Source organism: Cetorhinus maximus, chromosome 6, assembly GCF_964194155.1.
Source record: "Cetorhinus maximus chromosome 6, sCetMax3.hap1.1, whole genome shotgun sequence".
Taxonomy (NCBI): domain Eukaryota; kingdom Metazoa; phylum Chordata; class Chondrichthyes; order Lamniformes; family Cetorhinidae; genus Cetorhinus; species Cetorhinus maximus.
Window position 1 is genome coordinate 83,560,097 of NC_135884.1, and position 19,829 is coordinate 83,579,925.

At 41.8% G+C, this 19,829-nt stretch overlaps 1 protein-coding gene across 4 annotated transcripts in view; it reads right to left on the reverse strand.

Moving 5' to 3' along the window:
- The window catches only part of st3gal2 (ST3 beta-galactoside alpha-2,3-sialyltransferase 2), a 455,559-nt gene that overhangs the window by 219,975 nt on the left and 215,755 nt on the right, over positions 1-19,829 (reverse strand). For 2 of the 4 annotated variants that reach the window (XM_078543946.1, XM_078543942.1), the window contains exon 3: positions 12,303-12,434. The exons of the other annotated variants lie outside the window; for them this stretch is intronic. The gene's annotated coding sequence lies outside the window, so the exon portion shown is untranslated. The remainder of the gene's footprint in view (positions 1-12,302; positions 12,435-19,829) is intronic. 4 annotated transcript variants of the gene reach the window in all.

Consider the following 19,829-nt stretch of genomic DNA (forward strand, 5'->3'; position numbering starts at 1 on the left):
TACTTTAACTATGGCACCTGGCATGATGAAGCAGCGAGGTGATGGCATGGCGGACGAATCTGAGCCCGCCCGCCATGGAAACGGCGTGTTTCCTGGGAATGCATAATTATTACAGTGCGTTTGGGACAATATGGCGTGAGAATCTCCCATTTCAGCTGGCGGGTAAATGTCATTTCCCCCACCCTCTACTGCACTTAGTGCAAATCTGGGACGATTCTGCCTGATGTTTCCTCTTGTGGGAAAATCTAGAACTAGGGGTTACTGTTTAAAAATAAGGAGTCATTCATTTAAGACAGAGATGAGGAGAAATCTTTTCTCTCAGAAGGTTGAGAGTCTTTGGAACTCTCTTCCTCAAAAGGCGGTTGAATGTATTTAAGGCAGAGCTAGATAGATTCTCGATTAACAAGGGGGTGAATAGTTATCAAGGGTAGATAGGAATGTGGGATTGAGGTTACAATCAGATTAGCCATGATCTTATTGAATGTTGGAGCAGGCTTGAGGAGACGAGTGGCTTCGTATGTTCATATGTAAGGCAGATGGATTATAACATAAGGAAGTGTGAAGTCATTCACTTTGGTTGAACGAATACTAGAGCTGAATATTTTTTAAAAGTGAGAAACTTGTAGCTGTGGATGTTCAAGGAGAATTGGGTATGCTCATACAAGGAATGCAAAAAGTTCACGTACAGGTACAGCAAGCAATTAGGGACTCAAAGCATGTTGGCCTTTATTGCAAGGAGATTGGAATACAGGAATAAAGAGGTCTTGCTTGAATTGTACAGGGTTTTGGTGAGACCACATCTGGAGTACCGAATGCAGTTTTGGTCTCCACATTTAAGAAAAGATATACTTGCACTGGAGGTGGTACAGCGAAAGTTCACTAAATTGGTCCCTGGAATGAGTGATTTGTCCAATGATGAAAGGCTTGGAGGTCTATTTTCTCTGCAGTTTAGAAAAATAAGACCCCTTCTCATTGAAATACACCAGATTCTGAAGGGGCTTGTTAGGGTAGACGCTGAGAGATTGCTTCTGCTGGTCTGGAATCTAAAATGAGGGGGAATCTAAAACAGTCTCAGGATAAGGAGCCAATCATTTAGGAATGAGATGAGGGGAAATTACTTCGCTCAAAATGTGAATCTTTGGAATTCTCTGCCCAGAGGATTGTGGATGCTCCATCATTGAATACATTTAAGGCTGGGATAGACAGATTTTTGGTCTTTCAGAGAAACAAGGGATATGGGGAATGAGCAAGGAAATGGAGTTGAAGCTCAAGATTAGTCATGATTGTACTGAATGGCAGAGCAGGCTTGGTGGGCTAAATGGTCTCGTCCTGCTCATATTTCTTATGTTCTTGTGTTCAAGCAGACTTCTACCAATTCATTAGACCCATGAAAAAGTGTAAAAGAGAGAGAGAGATACGGAGGGAGAGAGAGAGAGGGAGAGCGGGCAGGCGTTGCCATTGAATGTCAAGGGGCGATGCTTTAGATTGTCTCTTGTTGGAGATGGTCATTGCTTGCCACTTGTGTAGCGGGAATGTTACTTGCCACTTATCAGCCCAAGCCAAAATGTTGTCATTAATGCTTGCTGCATATAAACACAGACTACTTCAGTATCTGAGGAGTCATGAATGGTGTTGAACATTGTGCAATCATTAGCGAACATCCCCACTTCTGACCATATGATGGTGTGAAGTTCATTGATGAAGCAGCTATAGATGGTTGTGCCTAGGAGACTACCCTGAGGAACCCCTGCAGCAATGTCCTGGGGCTGAGACGATTGACCTCCAACAACCACAACCATCTTCCTTTGTGCTGGATATGGATCCAACCAGTGGAAAGTTTTCCCCCTGATTCCCATTGACTCCAATTTTGCTAGGGCTCCTTGATGCCACACTTGGTCAAATACTGCCTTGATGTCAAGGGCAGTCACTCTCACCTCACCCCACCCCACTTCTTGAGTTCAGCTCTTTAGTCCATGTTTGGACTAAAAGCATAACCCCCCATAACCCCCTCACTCCCATGCCCACTCAAGCAATATCTCCTATGTCCAGAACTCTTGAGCCCTATAATATCATTGGAGCCTTCGATGTGCCCATAAAACAGTCAAGGTAAACAAGCAGTCATTCAAAAACCACTTAAATACATTACTCTATTAAAAGGTCATAAAACTGTCAAAATAAACAAATTCACAATCCCCTTGACAGCTGTATCAACAACCCCTGCTAAGTTGAAACCATTAATGGGATTTGGATCTCTGCCAAGCATTCATAATAATATTCCACTGAATGACCATGTCAGCAATTCCTGCTACATTAAACGCATTAGTGGGGTTTGGAACTGAGTCAAGCATTAATAAAGGGATTCTATTGCACAACTGTGTCAACAAAACCTTCAAAGCAGAATACATTAAAGCCTTTGATGTCATTGAAATAGTTCAGCCATCTGTTCAAATTTTTAAACAGTGGAACAAGCGGCTGAGCTGTCAATCAAAGAGCTCAGCCATCTACACAAATGTTAAAGCAGTGGAACAAATGACTGCGTGTTCATTGAATCAAAATATTAAATCAATGAGGACAAATGACACAGTTAAATCTGAATATCACTATTGTCCAATGCAGGAGAACACTTTATCCATTGGACAATGTACTATAACGCAGCTGAACACTTTTCCACTTTCATAATGCTGGTCAATTTAATGGTCACTTACATTTTAAGAACAAAGCCCTATCATCAATCACTGCATCAAAAACATATTTAACTTAGCATTACATTATAACATGTGAAACTGGCAACACGTTTGAACTTACCTGTCAAAAGGTTCCCAATCCAGATGACAGCTCCCTCATGGTTCACAATGTCTCTGAGTCAGTGTAAACCATGTCGGCATTCAGAAGCAGCCCAAATCCACTGAAATTGCGGGGCATCAAAATTGCCCACTCCACAGTGGAACTAACAAGGTCGGGACTGCTGTGTGTGGGCTTGAGACCCGGTCCATTTCCCTCGCTGTTCAAAATTACTGGCAATGGGAATGGAGGCGGGATTTCTGCATGTGGAACCCGCCTGCCTGTTTTTCCACCCTCCTGAAGCAGATTTGCCCTTTGTAGGGACAAAAATCTGGTCCCAGGTAAGAGCACATAATATAACCAGTAAGTCAAATACTGTAACAAAGTTTTCTGTTCAACACCTGGACTCACTATAATTGTATAGATATTAGATATGTAAAGCACACTCTACCTCACAGAGAAGCAGCATTTGTCTTTGATCACAAGGAAAATGTCCAAGATAAAAGTCTAAAAACATTCAACTCCAGCTTCTTTTACAAAGATATTTGGATAAATTGCAAAATCGGAAAGTGTGATTTTGATCAAAACTTCTTGTGTCAATGGAAACTTTACATGCACGCAGAGAAATACTGTATACACATACACACAAAGAGTTGTCTGCCTTTTTGCCAACAATATATACTAAATCTTGCAAATCAACCATGGCCTGAATTTTCAGCCCAGCGGGTGGGCACAATCAGTGAGCCCGGGAGCAGTCGGGAAACAGATCACCAACCGCGATCAGCCTCCGACTGCGATTTCATAGGAATGCGTGAAGCGTGCATTGAAAAGCTCAGTGCTGCTGAGTGGGAATGGGGGCAGGAGGAGGGCGGGCGATGAAGCGGGCAAGCGCTGACAGAAAGCTCCCTGAAAGCAGAGCTGCCTCAGGGAGCTGAAGACCTGAAACCCAGGAAATAAAGTTTTTAGGATCAGGAAAAAAATGTTCAAGCATCACAATCAGGCACCTGAGCTTTTGGATTATAAAAATGCTGTCCACAGATTTCTATTTTTATTTTATGCAATAACAGAAACCTCATCCCGCTCTTGGATGGGGTTTGATGAAAAATGTAAAGGCCGCCTGGCCGTTTCGCCCATCCACCAAGGTTGGACGGACTATGCAAAATGACAGACAATTGCATCATTAATGGGCTTAATTGGCCTCTTAATTGTCGGCAGGCACACTTCCGACTTATGCACGCGCGCGCTGACCGAAATATTGCAAGAGCACAGGATGACGTCGGGGCGCTCGCCTGACGTCATCTCACCCGATTTCACACCCGATCGGGTCAGCGCACACCTGCCTGATCAGTGTAAAATTCAGCCCCATGTATCAATTTCCATCCATACAATGAACAATCTAAATTTAAAATTATTTAAGAATTGGAGAGCATTAAGGTTCGGTGTTTTTCTAGAAAGTGTCACACTAATGACAGTTGTCATTGTCAAGGAGTTCAGTTGAGGAGGCACTTTCTGAGAAAAACCTTGTACTTAATTACAACATCGATTAAATGTTTTTACCTTTTCCATGCTCCCAGGAGCACTGAAGCATGTGCACTGCTTTGTTACTCGGGAACTTTCAAACTCCACAACAGTTTAATCAGTCACACATGATGATTGTACAAAGGCTGTAAGGGAGGTTACCGATCAATCTTAACCTAATTGGAAAAGCAGAGCAGCCCAAAACTCCTTTGCTGTCTTTGCCAGTATATTTTATTTGTATTCAGTGGCTTAATGATCCAAAGGCTCCAATCTGAAATGCATCAGTAATATCTTTGACTTTCATCAATGATTACTCATTCTGTTTGGTGTTTTCTCTTTACTGCAAAAAAAAAGAACAGCTCTCAAAATGTAAAGTACTACTCTATCTGGGTTTGAATTCATTTGTCTTGAAGCCGTACTAATTGTTGTAAGACTTTGATGTCCTCATTCTGTACTCAGATTCAGTTCCATTGCAACAGTGTGACTCATGCTGACAAAACAGATGTTTAGAGAGGAGCACTTGGAACAGAAGCACTGTTGAGTTCTAAATTCATTGTGAAACTAAGAGTAGGAGCATGGGAACAGGAGTAGATAATTCAGCCTCTCCAACCTGTTCCAACATTCAATTATACCATGGATGATCTGTGTTAATTGTATATTGCATTTATTTGAATGCAGGTGGTTGATGTCAACTGGGGATTCAATTGAGCCCCTGTAAAAATAGACACAAGACAAAAATTATGGGAAATATATCCTTGTACTGTGTAACTCTAAATAAATATAAAATTGTGTAAAGATTGGCTCCAGTTCTATCCTCCATCAACTGCCTTGGTGCCTCCTGGGGGTTGTAAAATTCCAATTTATGGGTGAAATCCCAAATTGCCTTCTGTGGTGTATGATAGTCACCTTGCTCTAGAATATATACTGCAAATAGTTCAATTTTTCTGCACATTTGATGCTTTACATGCAGGGAGACAGGCTTTCAGCAGGCTGAGGTCTTGGAGAAAACTCAGAGAGTTTTGAGGCATTACATATAACCATCTAAGATAGAATTTAATCCAGGAGATTTGGTGTATTACAAAGGAGATGATCATAAGTGATGGAAAGGTAATAGGTCATGATAAGACAGCATTTATTGAACATGCAATCAAACTGTTACGTCCATTCCTCAAAATTGATTACAAAATCTGGGACTCTAAGCAGCTGATAGGAATAAACAAGACTCCTTGTATCTCAGATGCTCATGCGATCAAGGTCCTGAGGAACAGAATACAGAAGCTCAAGGACTGGATAGTGATAAAATGAGTGTTCATGACATATAGGATAGACCTATCACATCCATAGACTAATAGCCCAGAGTGGGTACTCTATTCCAGAACAGTCTAGTGAATGGAGGGATGCGACAATTGTGGGAAATGCAGGAAAAGCTACTGGCAAGTTTAAATATTGGTTGAATGATGGCCAAGAACTGAAGTCCATGAACAGGCAGAATAGGGTGAAAGAGTGCAGCATAAGAAAGCACAGCGTAAGTACTGATTGTGGTCTGGAAGTGACTCTATCATCAGAAAACAATCACATGCAAGAGGAAGTAGTCCTGACAGACAATGCAAGTAGAGGTTGTAGCTTGATTAGATTAAACAATAAAATAAATGCCAAAGAACAGTCCTTGAACAGAATTAGAAGCAGAAATCCTAATGATCATGAACTTTGGTGGCTGCCAATAAACTTGAGGATAAACTAAGAACAGTAAAAATGAAGAGAATTAGATAATTGGAGGGAATTTAGAGTTTACTCTGAGATACCAGATAACGGTCAACCAGCTTTATCACATAGATAAAAGCAATAAACTGCGGATGGTGGAAATCCAAAACAAAAACAAAAATACCTGGAAAAACTCAGCAGGTCTGACAGCATCTGCGGACAGGAACACAGTTAACGTTTCGAGTCCATTTGACTCTTCAACAGAACTGTTCTGTTGAAGAGTCATACGGACTCGAAACGTTAACTGTGTTCCTGTCCGCAGATGCTGTCAGACCTGCTGAGCTTTATCACATAAATGGATTTGTACTGAAAATGTCCTTCTAAAATAAGACTTCTAGGACTAAAGCATGGATAGTGCTAGGTGTTTTGAACATTGACTGAGTGATACAGATATTAGGGTTGATACTTGCAGAACTTGAAAGTAATCTTGAAAGTCCTTTTAGGTCTTTGACCACATATCCACAGAGGAGTACAGATCAATTGACATATAAGCTGCATTTCTGCAGGGCAATACTTTGCAGACAAAAGTGTTCCTGAAATCTTCCAAAGAGATAGCAGCTGTAGAAGGAAATTTTTGGAAACTAAACAAATGCACCTATGGAATGAATGATACTTTCAAGGGGTGGTGTTTTTCAGTGAGATCTGTTTTGCTGAAAGTAGATTGTGTTGAACCAAAAGCTGATCTCACAATGTTTTGTTGCTATCATTAAAGAAAACTTTAAGGATCTTCATGATGCTTGTTGATGATTTCTTGCGGGGTGGTACCCCAGAATTTAGAAATATGTTATTAATTAGATTATAGTAGAATTTAAAATTGGGTGTTAGGCTTGTGGGGCTTTTAAATATATTGGGCTTAGGTATTAAGCAAAGTAAGTCTGGAATAACTATAAATCCTATGTAGTGAGTATTACTCCCATCCCAGCTAATCCTGCTAGGTCATCACAAAAAGATTATGTTATATCTAAAGAAGAGACAGAGCAATTGTGAAGCTTGATTGGGCTCTGAGAGTAGACCAGATACTAGTTTTTAATATGTTGGAGTTAAGTACCTAAAATGGAACACCCTAAAGTAGAGAATGTTTCAGTGGTAAATAAAACATTAATGCCTGAATTTTCGCCACGAAGGAAAGCCTCTCTGTTGTGGAGAAAATGGTGGAAGAAGCCCAAATCCAGACATCCCACCCCTGAACATGGCATCTACCATTTTCATGAGAGCAGGAATGGGCTGGTCAGCAGCTTCCTGCACTGGTGCGATTTTGGTGCAAGAGGTGTCTAAAACCTGACATGCACAGATTAAACCTGGGAGGAGCAGGTCTGAACTTTGTGGATTCATTTGGATAGTCAGGGTACCCTTTTAGAGAGGTAAGAAACCCTTTAGATATGGTCCTGGATCACCTTTGGGGGAGGTCAGGTGCCCTTTGTGGAGGCCAGGTGCCCTTTGGCAGAAGTCAGGTGCCCTTTGGGATTTTTTAAATTAGGCATGAATGTGCGTAAAAAAATGTATGAACTCATCGGAACTGTGAAGCTCATTGAAACTGTCAAAAACAACTGTCAAAAGTGTCAAGATGAACTGTTAAAGAGCGCTGTTAAACTATCAAACTATTTAAAACACCTACCCTTTAACTCTTTTGAAAAAACTGTGTTGATTGCTTGCTATTTCACTCTTGTGTTGGCATTAGCCTCAGGGTTTCCATTTCTGGATTAGTGCTGCATGACTGATTTCACAACTGTCCATTATCACAGTAGGTTGCCTAACATTTCACTGTTTGACAGCTCCAAGTGGTTATGGACTCTTTGAAGTGGAACTATGAATCTCAATGCTTGTTTTATAAGGGATTATGCAATTGAATTAAAACTTTGTTGTTGTAAAGGATAATGTAGTTGAAAGAATGTAAATGTAGTAAATGATTTTTTTATGAATGAGAGCATCTTTTAAAATAAAGTTTGTAATAGATACTTGGAACTATTTTATTTAATCTCAGCATGGATATTGCGGTCTTCCCATGGTGGATACTGCATGAGTTGACACGTTAGGTAGAAGGGGAAAGGGTGGTGGGGTGGGGGGGTATGGGTTGGCACTAAGCTGGCATAGCAGCTATAAAAGATCATGGGGTTGGCAGAGAGGCAATGTTAGTATGGAGTGTATGAGGGGCCAGGTGTAGGCAAATGGGCATGGGTTGGTATGGAAATATGAGGAGACATGGGGGTGGGTAGGTCATGGGTTGGCATGGATGGGGCATGGGGAGTGTGTGGGGGGTGTGAGGGGTGAGGGCTGTTTTATGTTTTTCTGGTCCTTTTAATTCAAATTCAATTCAGTGTTGGAGCACCGGGGCTTGTCTCCGCACCCAGCATCCTCTGCTCTCGTTCCAGGGTCTTCCGGCCTGACTCCCAGGCAACCCCACCACCCTAGAACAGAAATCTGAAATTCAGTCAGGCATTTTTAGAAATCGGGTTCGCAGAGTTGGGAATCCCCCCAACTCTGTGCACCCAATGCGTAAACAAAAATCTAGGCCTAAAAGTTTAAATTTGGAGAAATGCATACTTAAGTTCCAAACCTTAGGTGACCCAAAGAACATGAAAATACTAATTTTTTTCACAATGCTTAACATGCTGCTAGACGGAGTGCAACAAACTTCACCAGACTTGTTTCCAGGATGGTAAGACTGTCCTATGAAGAGAAATTGGGAAAATGGGCCTGTATTCTCTCAAGTTTCGAAGAATGGGAGGTGGTCTCATTAAAACCTTCAAAATGCTTAAAGGGACAGACAAGGTAGATGTTTCCCCTGCTTGGGGAGTCTAGAACCAAGAGACATAATTTAAAAATAAGGGGGAAGATACCGAGATGAGGAGAAATCTTTTTACTCAGAGGGTTGCGAATCTTTGGAATTTTCTACCTTGGAGGGCTGTGGAAGCTCAGACATTGAGTATGTTTAAAGCAGAGATTGACAGATTTCTAAATACCAATGACATAAAGGGATATGGGGATAGTGTGGGAAAAAGGCTTTGAAGTGGATGATCAACCATGGTCATATTGAATGGCGGAGCAGGTTCAATGGGCTGAATGGCCTACTCCTGCTCCTATGCTCCTATGTTCCTAGTGCAGCAGGTTTCATAATATTTCTTTTGGGTGAAAATGGGAAATATCGTTCTTTAGCCTGGGAGCTAAGAAAATAAAAAAGTTTGTTGGAAATGCTTCAACAGTAGCAACACTGGCTCTTGTGGAGGCAGTGAATTGTTTTTACTCATTCATGGGATATGGATGTCGCTGGCTAGGCCAGTATTTATTTCCTATCCCTAATTGCCCTTGAGAAGGTGGTAGTGAGTTGCCTTCTCGAACCCTACAGTCCATGTGGTGTAGGTACACTCACAGTGCTGTTAGGGAAGGAGTTCCAGAATTTTGACTTAGCGATAGTATTTCCAAGTCAAGATAGTGAGTGGCTTGGAGGGGAACTCCAGGTTGTGGTGTTTCCATGTGTCTGCTGCCCTTGTCCTTCTATATGCTAGCCATCGTGGGTTTGGAAAATGCTGTCTAAAGAACCTTGGGGAGTTCCTATAGATGGTACATGCTGCTGCCACTGTGCGTCAGTGGTGGAGGGAGTAAATGTTTGTGGATTAGGTGCCAATCAAGCAAGTTGCTTTGTTCTGGATCGTGTCAAACATCCTCAGTGTTGCTGGAGCTGTATTCATCCAGGCAAGTGGAGATTATTCCACACCCCTCACATCTGTCTGCTCTTGGAACCACAGTATTTATATGGCTAGTCCAGTTTAATTTCTGGTCAATGTAACCCCCAGGATGTTGATAGTGGGAAATTTAGTGATGGTAATACCATTGAACATCAAGGAGCGATGGTTACATTCTCTCTTGTTGGAGATGGTCATTGTCTGGCACTTGTGTGGTGCAAATGTTACTTGCCACTTGTCAACCCAAGCCTGGATATTGACCAGGTCTTGCTGCATTTGTCATGGACTGCTTCAGTATCTGAGAAGTTGCGAATGGTGCTGAACATGTGCATTCATCAGTGAACATCCCCATTTCTGACATTATGATGGAAGAAAGGTCATTGATGAAGCAACTGGTTGGGCCAAGGAGACTATGCTGAAGAACTCTTGCAGTGATGTCCTGGAACGGAAAGGATTGACCTCCAATAGCCACAACCACCTTCCTTTGTACTAGGTATGACTCCAATCAGTGGAGGGTTTTCCCCCTGATTCCCATTGACTCCAGTTTTGCTAGGGCTCCTTGATGCCACACTTGGTAAAAGACAGCCTTGATGTCAAGGGCAGTCACTCTCACCTCACCTCTGGAGTTGAGCTCTTTTGTCCATGTTTGAACCAAGGCTGTAATGAGGTCAGGAGCTGAGTGATCCTGGTGGAACCCAAATTGAGCATCGATGAGCAGGTTATTGCTAAGCAAGTGCCACTTGATAGCACTGTTGATGACCCCTTCCATCACTTTACTGATGACCGAGAATAGACTGATGGGGCGGTAATTGGCTGGGTTGGATTTGTCCTGCTTTTTGTGTACAAGACATATCTGGGCATGTTTCCACATTGCCGGGTAGACCAGTGTTGTAGCTGAAACAGCTTGGCTAGGGGCGCGGCAAGTTCTGGAGCAGAAGTCTTTCATACTATTGCCAGAATATTGTCAGGGCCCATAGCCTTTGCATAGTATTTGCAGGGTATGGAATTCTATTTATCAGATATATTAAGTGAGATTCTGTGCAATGTGTGTACTGCATATAGTATACTATTGGATGCCATGTAGATAATCATTAAAGTAAAACTCCTGAGTAGCGATCTATCCTCAGCACTAACTAACCCTTTGTCTGCTGTCTTCCACAGAAAACATAAGGGTTCACTTCAGCTCCCTGTTGTTGCCAATACAATATAATGATACAGGTATAATGCACAGATACTAACAAAATACACTGACATATACGATAAACTGATAGAGATATAATATATCCTTTGCAGCTATAATACAAAATACGGGTACAAACCTGCAGAAAGATGCATTATATACTAATACTGAAGCAATGACTCCTAAGCTCCTGGGATCTGATCCACTACTGTAAGTGCAACTGATTGGAACCCAGCTCTTTCACACAGGGAGCCACAGACCCATCCGAAATCCCATAGTTGTGGCCTAAAGAATTGTATCAGTGGCTTCCGACTCTGGAAGGCACAGCAGCCCAGTGTTCTTCCACCTGAGAACTCCTGAACCCAATAAGATTGGAAAAAAAATGATTATTTTTCACCCTCTAATTGAAAAGCAGATTCTGCTTCCAGTCTGCTTCCAAGGTGCACTCTGGGATTGATTAACTCAGTCTATTAAAATTTTGGGGCCTTTAAAAGGCCTCAAGGGATGATGAGAGTCCAGCTGAGGCATTTCAAAGGATAGGATTCTCGACATATTCCTTTGATGATGTGGCTCAGGGATGTGGTGATAGGAAGGGGATGGTTGGTAGTACATTTGGAATTTAAATAGCCAGGGCAAACATGTCAGAGGAATTGGGGGTCAGGTCCCTAATCTGATACCCCTCTTCGGGCAGAAGTGAACTGTTCCACCCTCTTCAGCCCTAGGAATTTCAGGGTCGAGATGCTGATACCAGTACACATGGTACTTGGATACTGATACAGAAAAATACCTGGAAGTACAAATTAGAGATTTTGTAACCTATAATTGAAGTACAGTAAGTGATCTGAGGGTCATAGACATTAATAACTGCTTTGTGTCTTTTTCACATAATGCGATGATCTCAAACTCCTTTCTCCACTATTTTAATGGAGGCATTAACTATTTAAAATAAATGGGTTAACATCGCTAATAAAATAGAAGAGAGTTAATTTCAACACTCACATTTTAAGTAAAGTATTATATGGCCTCAGTGTTCCTTGAAGTAGGGGACTAAAGGGTGGTGGAAGGTAACTCCATGATTTAAGAATTGTATAGGAGCTTTAGGTTCTATACTTTGTCCTTATGCTATTGTGAAGAATATTTGGAACCGTATAAGAATTGAATGGAACATATCAGTCGCAGGAGGTGGCAGTGAAAGCAATTTGAACTGATTAGTTAAGAGCATCATAGAGAAAACTCTAGCTAAGGGTGAGTTGCTGACTGCACAGCTCCTCTATGTTCTGTCATGTCCATCCACATACCTGAATGGCATGTCACCTAATGTGCTGCACCCCTTTTCACTCTAGATTTTGTTTAGTACATACATTAAATGTCTGCAGTTTTACCTGTGTGATCTCCCACTTTTCAGAGTGCAGCAAACTATTCTGTGCTGCTCCACGCTCTATCACTGTCACACTGCCAGATGGGTGGCTTGGAGCTGTCGTTGGGTTAATCAGGGACTAGCCATCTGTATGGCCCTATGGAGAAACAAAGAGAGGGAGAAGAAAATGTCATTTTTCTACATTATGACACTCCTTTGTACAACTTCCTGATATACCTCAGCGTCTCCTTACAGCCTTTGTGTGCTCTGCACTACAAGCCTTGCTTCTTCACTTAAGCTTCTCAATTAGACGAAAAACTAAATTTGGAATAAGGACATTGGTATTCAAAGCTGAGTTAAAAAAATGTCACTACCTTGGCACTACTGAGAACTTGGCTGCTGCAATTAGCCTTTGAATGTGATAGTTCTGTCCTGTGTGTCATGCCCCTGCCCTATTGTATTCTATTCCTCAGGACCTTCTGATTATCACAAAACATATAGGCATTTGAGATACTAGGAGCCTCATTTATTTCTATCAGCTGCTCAGAATTCAAGATATTGTAATTAATTCTGTTTAATCAAGAGGAATAAACCTGAACAGTTTGATTGCCATATTTGCTACGTACTGTCTAACCATCATTACCTAACCTGAGCCTTTCCATTCTCTATGATCGTCTCTTTTATAATACACCAAATCTCCTGAATTAAGTTCTGTCTCAGATGGTTTTACATGATGCCTCAGAGCTCTCTGAATTTTCTCTGAGACTTTAGCTTTGTTTTCCTGCATGTAATGCACTCAAATGTGCAGAAATCTGGAACTCATTCTGTTATGTTCTAGAGCAGGAGGGCTATCACACAGCATAGAAGGCAATTTGGGATTTATTCCATAAACTAATTGACAGGGACTATACCTTGCAGCCATCTACCCACGTCGGGGTAATTGTCAACTTGCAGTCTGGTTGCTCAGCTAAACTTTGATGCAGGATTTCATCAATCACTGCATGATTCCTTTCACAGAGTCCATTTCTGAAAGGACTTTTAACTGTGGTTTTCATGATGATGATGATCAGGTTTTCACACATGTCCCTGAATTCGTAATTGGCAAATTCCCTCCATTATCAATTAGAATCTTCGCTGGTATACCAGGTCTGGTTCCTATTCATTTCTCCATGATATTATATGAGATAACCCTTTTGACCTTACTATGTACTATTGTAGAAAGACTAAATGTGGTGGCAGATCTACAAAATGTAGAATAAAAATATTTCTGTCTTTGTCCTATACCATTAGATCCATTGCAACTACCTTATTAACATCATGTACCAATGGAAAGATTTCACTTGGACATGGCAGTGTTCTTCAATACTTTTTACTGATTTCACACTTCTCACTAATCTCTTCTATTAGCTTGAATACTCTTTATCAACCACACCTGCAACTCAACAAATAAGGTGAGCAAATTGTCTGCGTAACTTTAAGATAATTTGCTTTTTCTCTGATTCCTATCCCCTGATGTCACTAACACTTGTATAACACGCTGTTGAGAAACATGAGGCTTTGCTAAGGGAATACAATAAAGTCCTGAATGGGTAAACTGCAGATCCACTGAACTTCCAAAAATCATTGCCTGTCATGCTCCATGTCAAGTTTCATTTGTGCCTGTTTCATAAAAGGTTTACTCAACAACATAGGTAGCTTACTATTGAAGGACCGAATCTTCCTCTGGGCTCAGGAAAACTTGAAATGTGCACTTTTGCAGCTCGCAAACTGCACACCTAACCCATGTGTGACTTCACACGCCATTCTTTTTCACACCAGGGTCGGATTTGCAGTGCAGTTTCTGAACCATGAACCAGTGCTGGAGGAGCGTGGGCGTGGAGAGAGGCTGGTCAGAAGGCCACCTTGGTTCTTCAACATAGTAAAACCAGCTCCCAAAACTGTTTAAAGGCCGTCCAAAACCTCACACTCCACCTCCCTCAACCCCCACTCATCCCCTTGCAAATCTATGCCCCCTAAGAGCGCCCATGTCAGCCCCAAGCCCCCTCCAAGTATCTTCAATACCCCTTAAGATCACCCATGTCACCTCTTTTCCCCAAATGTATCCTCCAGAGCCACTCACCCAGTATGCATTATGTACAGTTCTCATATTAAATGGAATATCAATGGAAAATATTTTACATTCCTTGGGGAAAAAGGAACCTCTTACCATCTAATAAAAGCCTGCATATCATTGATAGCGAGAGAAAAAATGCATTCTGCCATGTGTCAAAAAACCTTGTACGACTTGCGTCAACAAACCAGAAATCACATCAAAGGCATAATCTGTTATTACAACCTCTTAAAACTGTCATTCATTGTCAAATGAATGGAACACCTACTTGTGCTGAAACCCATTAGCACTATAATCTCAGTCAAGCATTGATAATGGCCACAGCTGTCCAAACAATAGACTTCTCTTTGGGAAAGAAAGAACAGGTTTAATTTTAACTTCAAAGCAGAGTAGGCAAGCAGATGGTTGGATTTTTTCCAAGTGTCAAAACCAGACATTTTTTTTAATTAGCCAGAGCCATTCAAATCACATTAGAAAAGATGACAACATAAGCTGACAGGATAATTTGATACATTTTTCTTTGCATTATGGTGCTTTGGAAGAGCACTTTAATGCATGTGAACAAATACACAAGGCAGGTTAATGTAAGGGTCAACATAGCTTTGAAGGAAAGATCCCTAAGAAGAATCATTGCATTAAAACAGATCTACATTACAGTACTGCACTTTGCAGTAACATTTGAAAGTGTGAAAACACTTTATACTTACCTGTCAGAATACAAGAAAACAAGAGACAGCAGCAAGATTCAAAAGGTTCCAGACTCCTCAATAGGCTTTCCATTTTCTTCACAAACTGTCAAACCTGGTGTGCTTTTAATGAGCTTTCAAAATCCCACACCACCAGATAAAAATGGAGTGCGGAAGGAAATCTAATTTTTGTCTCCCATTTAAAATGGGAAACCTGATCTCAGTGGTGACATGTGTGCATTTTGTACACCTGGCATTCCCAACTCGCAAAATGGCTAGAGAAAACGGTGCAGGGTCAGGAATGCGGAGGAAAATTGGATTCCCTCCAAAATAAACTAAGTGTGGCCATTCGCACACTGAAATACACCTCTGAGCCCTGGAAAAAAATTTGGCTCTAACTGACTACTTATAAAATGACTTATTCCAACTACTCCAGGACTTATATGAAATGGGATGCTCAATATGTTGTCAGTGCCAAGCCTGAAGCAAGTAGTACTTTTATATTATTTAACTTCGTGTTGATCCCACTACTTTGTGAATCACATTTTAACAAATCTGTTCCACATACTGTTGAAGTGCAACACTATCTACACAGTACAGTCAAATGAGTTTGGATTCATCATTATCTTCATTCTCTTCCTCAGAATTGTTTTCATCATGTGTCATCTTGAGGACCCTATCTTCCTGCTTTGGGCAGTCCATTGCATAATGATACATTGAGTCACACCTGAAGCACTGGTTAACTTGGGCATTCCTGGAATTCATTCACCGATCATTGTTGATCCAGTTTTGTCTACTGCTGCAATAGTCAGATCTGTTAAACGTGCTTTCATCTTCATTCCGCTTACCTTTAATTCTCCCATTTTATTGATGCCTCCATCCAGTCATTTCAAAATCTGGCAATCGTTGAGTTCTCTTTTTTTTGTGCCATTGCAGAATGTCCCATCTCTTCCACAAAGGCTGAAAGAAATGACTGGTTCCCCAGGAATATTTTTCAAAGCAGCAGACATCTGATCCAACAAGTTCTCCCTTTCTGAGAGCCGAACACCTATTACAGTAGAACCAGGAACCTGTCCATGAGACACCTTAGCATAATTCAGCAACTTAAATGATGGTACTGATCCAGGGGTTCCCAAATTGAACTTTGTCAATCTTTTATAAAATCTGTTAAAGCCCATGATATAAAAACAAAATACCATGGTTGCTGGAAATCTGAAATAAAAACAGAAAATGCTGAAAAAACTTAGCAAGTCTGGCAGCATCTGTGGAGGGAGAAACAGAGTTAATGTTTCGAGTCCATCTGACTGCTCTGAAGAACAGTCATACAGACTCGAAACGTTAACTCTGTTTCCCTCTCCACAGATGCTGCCAGACCTGCTGAGACTTTCCAGCATTTTCTATTCTTATTTTATATTTATTATTAAAGCCCATGATATGTTCCTTTATGGAATGACCAGCTATTTTCCAAAAGTCTATCAACGTTTCTAGCATTAGAGTGCCTCTTAGGCATTTAGCAGATTATCTTTCTTGTAAGTTTCATCCAAGAACTCCAAAGGAGATCCAAATGTTTATCACTATGCAACTCAAAAAATGCTTTACTTCTGGTACGGAGCAACAACACTAAGGCCATGGGGAGGTAACATGTTTCCCATATCCACTTCATCCTTTCACTGGTCGTGTGGTTCAGGCTCCAAGCACAGCAACAACTTACCCTTGCTTTCTGCCATTTTTCACAATGGCTACTGTGGCTGTAGTTTCTTTGTCTGATTTTTTTTTCTCTCAACTTCCAACCTTCATCTTAAGGCAACCATTCTCTGTTACCATATTCTTTTCCAGAGAACTAGTTAGTCAACTGGGGCCAATTTTTGCACACTTTTATGTTTAGCCACAGAATTACATATGACTAGCATACACCTCCTATCCCAACCACTAGAGTTTTAGTCTGTGTCTATTAAAGCAAGCTCAAGTGAATGCCCAGTTAATACCCCCACCTTATTATTGAGTTATTGTTCCTGTTTTACACACTCTGTAACTGTGTTAGTCTGTGAGTTACCCGCCTTGCATCATTTTGGCACTGATTTTTGTTTACCTTTCTCAGCATTTCTCCACGTGTTTTTTTGGCAAATGACATGTCAGAGGGTGCTAGTCTGTGTCTTCTCCAGGGCCCCAAGGTTAATGAGAATCTGTATTGGCTGAAAGTGTGCTCTGGGCTTGGATTAAACTTCCCTCACTTACTGCTTAAAAAGCGTAACGATATTCTTGACAGATAATGAGCTGGATTTTCATCCAAGAGGCAAGTAGCGGGAATTGGGAAATTTCCCGGCTGGGCCTGCCTTGGGAAAAAGTGCCTGCAATGACAGGACTTTTGTTCCAGGGGAGTGGGTACTAACTAGAGCTGGGCCCACTGCCTCCAGAAAGAGTTCCACGGCAGCTACAGGGGCTGTCAAGTGTCGCAGTAGGCTGTTTCAAAGATCCACCTCCATACTCTGGGACTTCTTCCCAGTTGCAATAATGACAGCAAAACAAAGAACAGCCCTCTAACCCTCAACCCTCACCCTCCCCTTATCCCCCACACACTCCCCATGGCCCATCCATGCCAACATATGCCACCTCATGCCCTCCACTCACCCCATGTTCCCTCATCCCCTCTTTGCCAAGCTATGCCTTCCACCCACCCTCATGGCCCCTCATACTCTCCATGCCAAGCTATGGCACTTCCATGCCCATTCACCCATTGTACACTCTGTACAGAGCCAATGAGCCCTATAGTAACAATAGATCATGTGAAAAGGCTTTTAAAAAGTAATTTATTCACAACTTTCTACTTTCTTAAAAAAATTCCTTTCACTACAGCCCTATAAATGTTTCAATCATCCAGACCCTTTAAAGAATCAATAGCCGAAACTGCAAGCATGGAAAGCTTCTTTATCTTGTGTAAATAAATACTGTGCAATTGATAGAATAAATTTCTCAGTCAATCAAGCAATGTTTTCATTGGGGTGTAGCTGCTTCAACAGTATAATGGATATCTGGGCTCTCAGCCAAGAATGCATGATGAGGCCATGAGGGGTGGGGTGAGTGGGGTCATAGCTTGGCACGGAGGGGCCATGTGTGATGTGAGAATCACCAACGTTAATTGCCCATCCCTAATTGTCCTTGAGACTGTGGTGGTGAGCCACCCTCTTGAACCACTGCAGTCCATATGGTGTAGGTACACCTACAGTGCTGTTAGAGTGGGAGTTCATGATTTTGACCAAGCAACAGTGAAACAATGGCAATATAGTAAAGATGGTGAGTGACCTTGGAGGGGAATTTGCAGGTGATGGTGTTCCTATGAGTCTACTATCCTTGTTCTTCTAGGTGGTAGAAGGCATGGGATTGGAAGGTGCTATCAAAGGAGGCTTGATGAGTTGCTATAGTGCATCTTGTAGATGGTACACAATGCTGCCACTGTGCGTTGGTGGTGGAGGGAGCGAATACTTATGTTGGTGGATGGGTTGGAGGTCAAGAGGTCTGCTTTGTCTTGGGTGGTGTTGAACTTCTTAAGTGGTGTTTGAGCTGTACTCATCCAGGCAGGTGGAGAATATTCCATCACACTCCTGACTCGTGCCTTGTAGATGGTGGACAGGCTTTGGGGAGTCAGGAGGTGAATTACTCACCACAGGATTCCCAGCCTCTGACCTGCTCTTGTAGCCACAGTATTTATATGGCTGGTCCAGTTCAGTTTCTGGTCAACAGTAACCCCTTGAATGTTGATGCTAAGGGATTTAGCGATGGTAATGCCATTGAATGTCAAGGGGAGATGGTTAGGTTCTCTCTTGTTGGAAATGGTCATTGCCTGCACTTGTGTGGCATGATTGTTACTTGTCACTTATAGCCCAAACCTGCACATGGGCATGGACTGCTTCAGTATCTACGGAATTGCACTTATGCCTAGCCATGGGGTTACAGATTTCGGCTGAACACTATTCCGCTGCTGCTGATGGCCTACAGCACCTCATGGGTGCTTAGCTTTGAGCTATTACTCAAAGAAGAGCAGGGAAGTTCTCCCCAGTGTCCTGGAATATATTTATCCCTCAACCAATATGATGAAAATAGATTATCTGGTCATTATCACTTTGCTGTTTGTGGGATCTTGCTGTGTGCAAATTGGCTGCCATGTTTCTTACATTACAACAGTGACTATACTTCCAAAGTGCTTTATTAGCTATAAAGTGCTTTGGGATAGCCTGAGGACATGGAAGGTGTTATATAAATGCCATTTTTTCTTTCTAATCCTTTGTTGTCCCAACATCACACTGGCACATTCCACCAGGGATCACTGGATGGCAGTCAGGAGCAAGGGGATGGTAGTCAGTTCAGGGACACAGTCCCATTGTAACGCCTCTACTGCTACCCTAAATGGGCAAAGGATGAGCATGGGAGTTGTGCCTAGAATCTTGCTGAGAAAGCCGTTTTATTTAAAATTTCTTTGAAAGCCTGAAAAATAAAATCAGAACTACATACTTCTGGATTGAGAAGGGTTAAATGTTCCATACTAACTGCAGTTTCAGCACAACCTGGGACAACTTCCTGCCAAAAGTAGAATCTCAGTCCAAGAATTGCAGCTGAGAATCCTCAATGGAATCCATTTCAAGAGCAGCTTAGCAGCTTTCCAGGAACAAAATGAAACAGAGCATGATGTGATCTGCACTGAGACTTAACATAGTCAGTACCATAAATCAGTGATCCCATGCCTCTACAAGGGACTCACAAG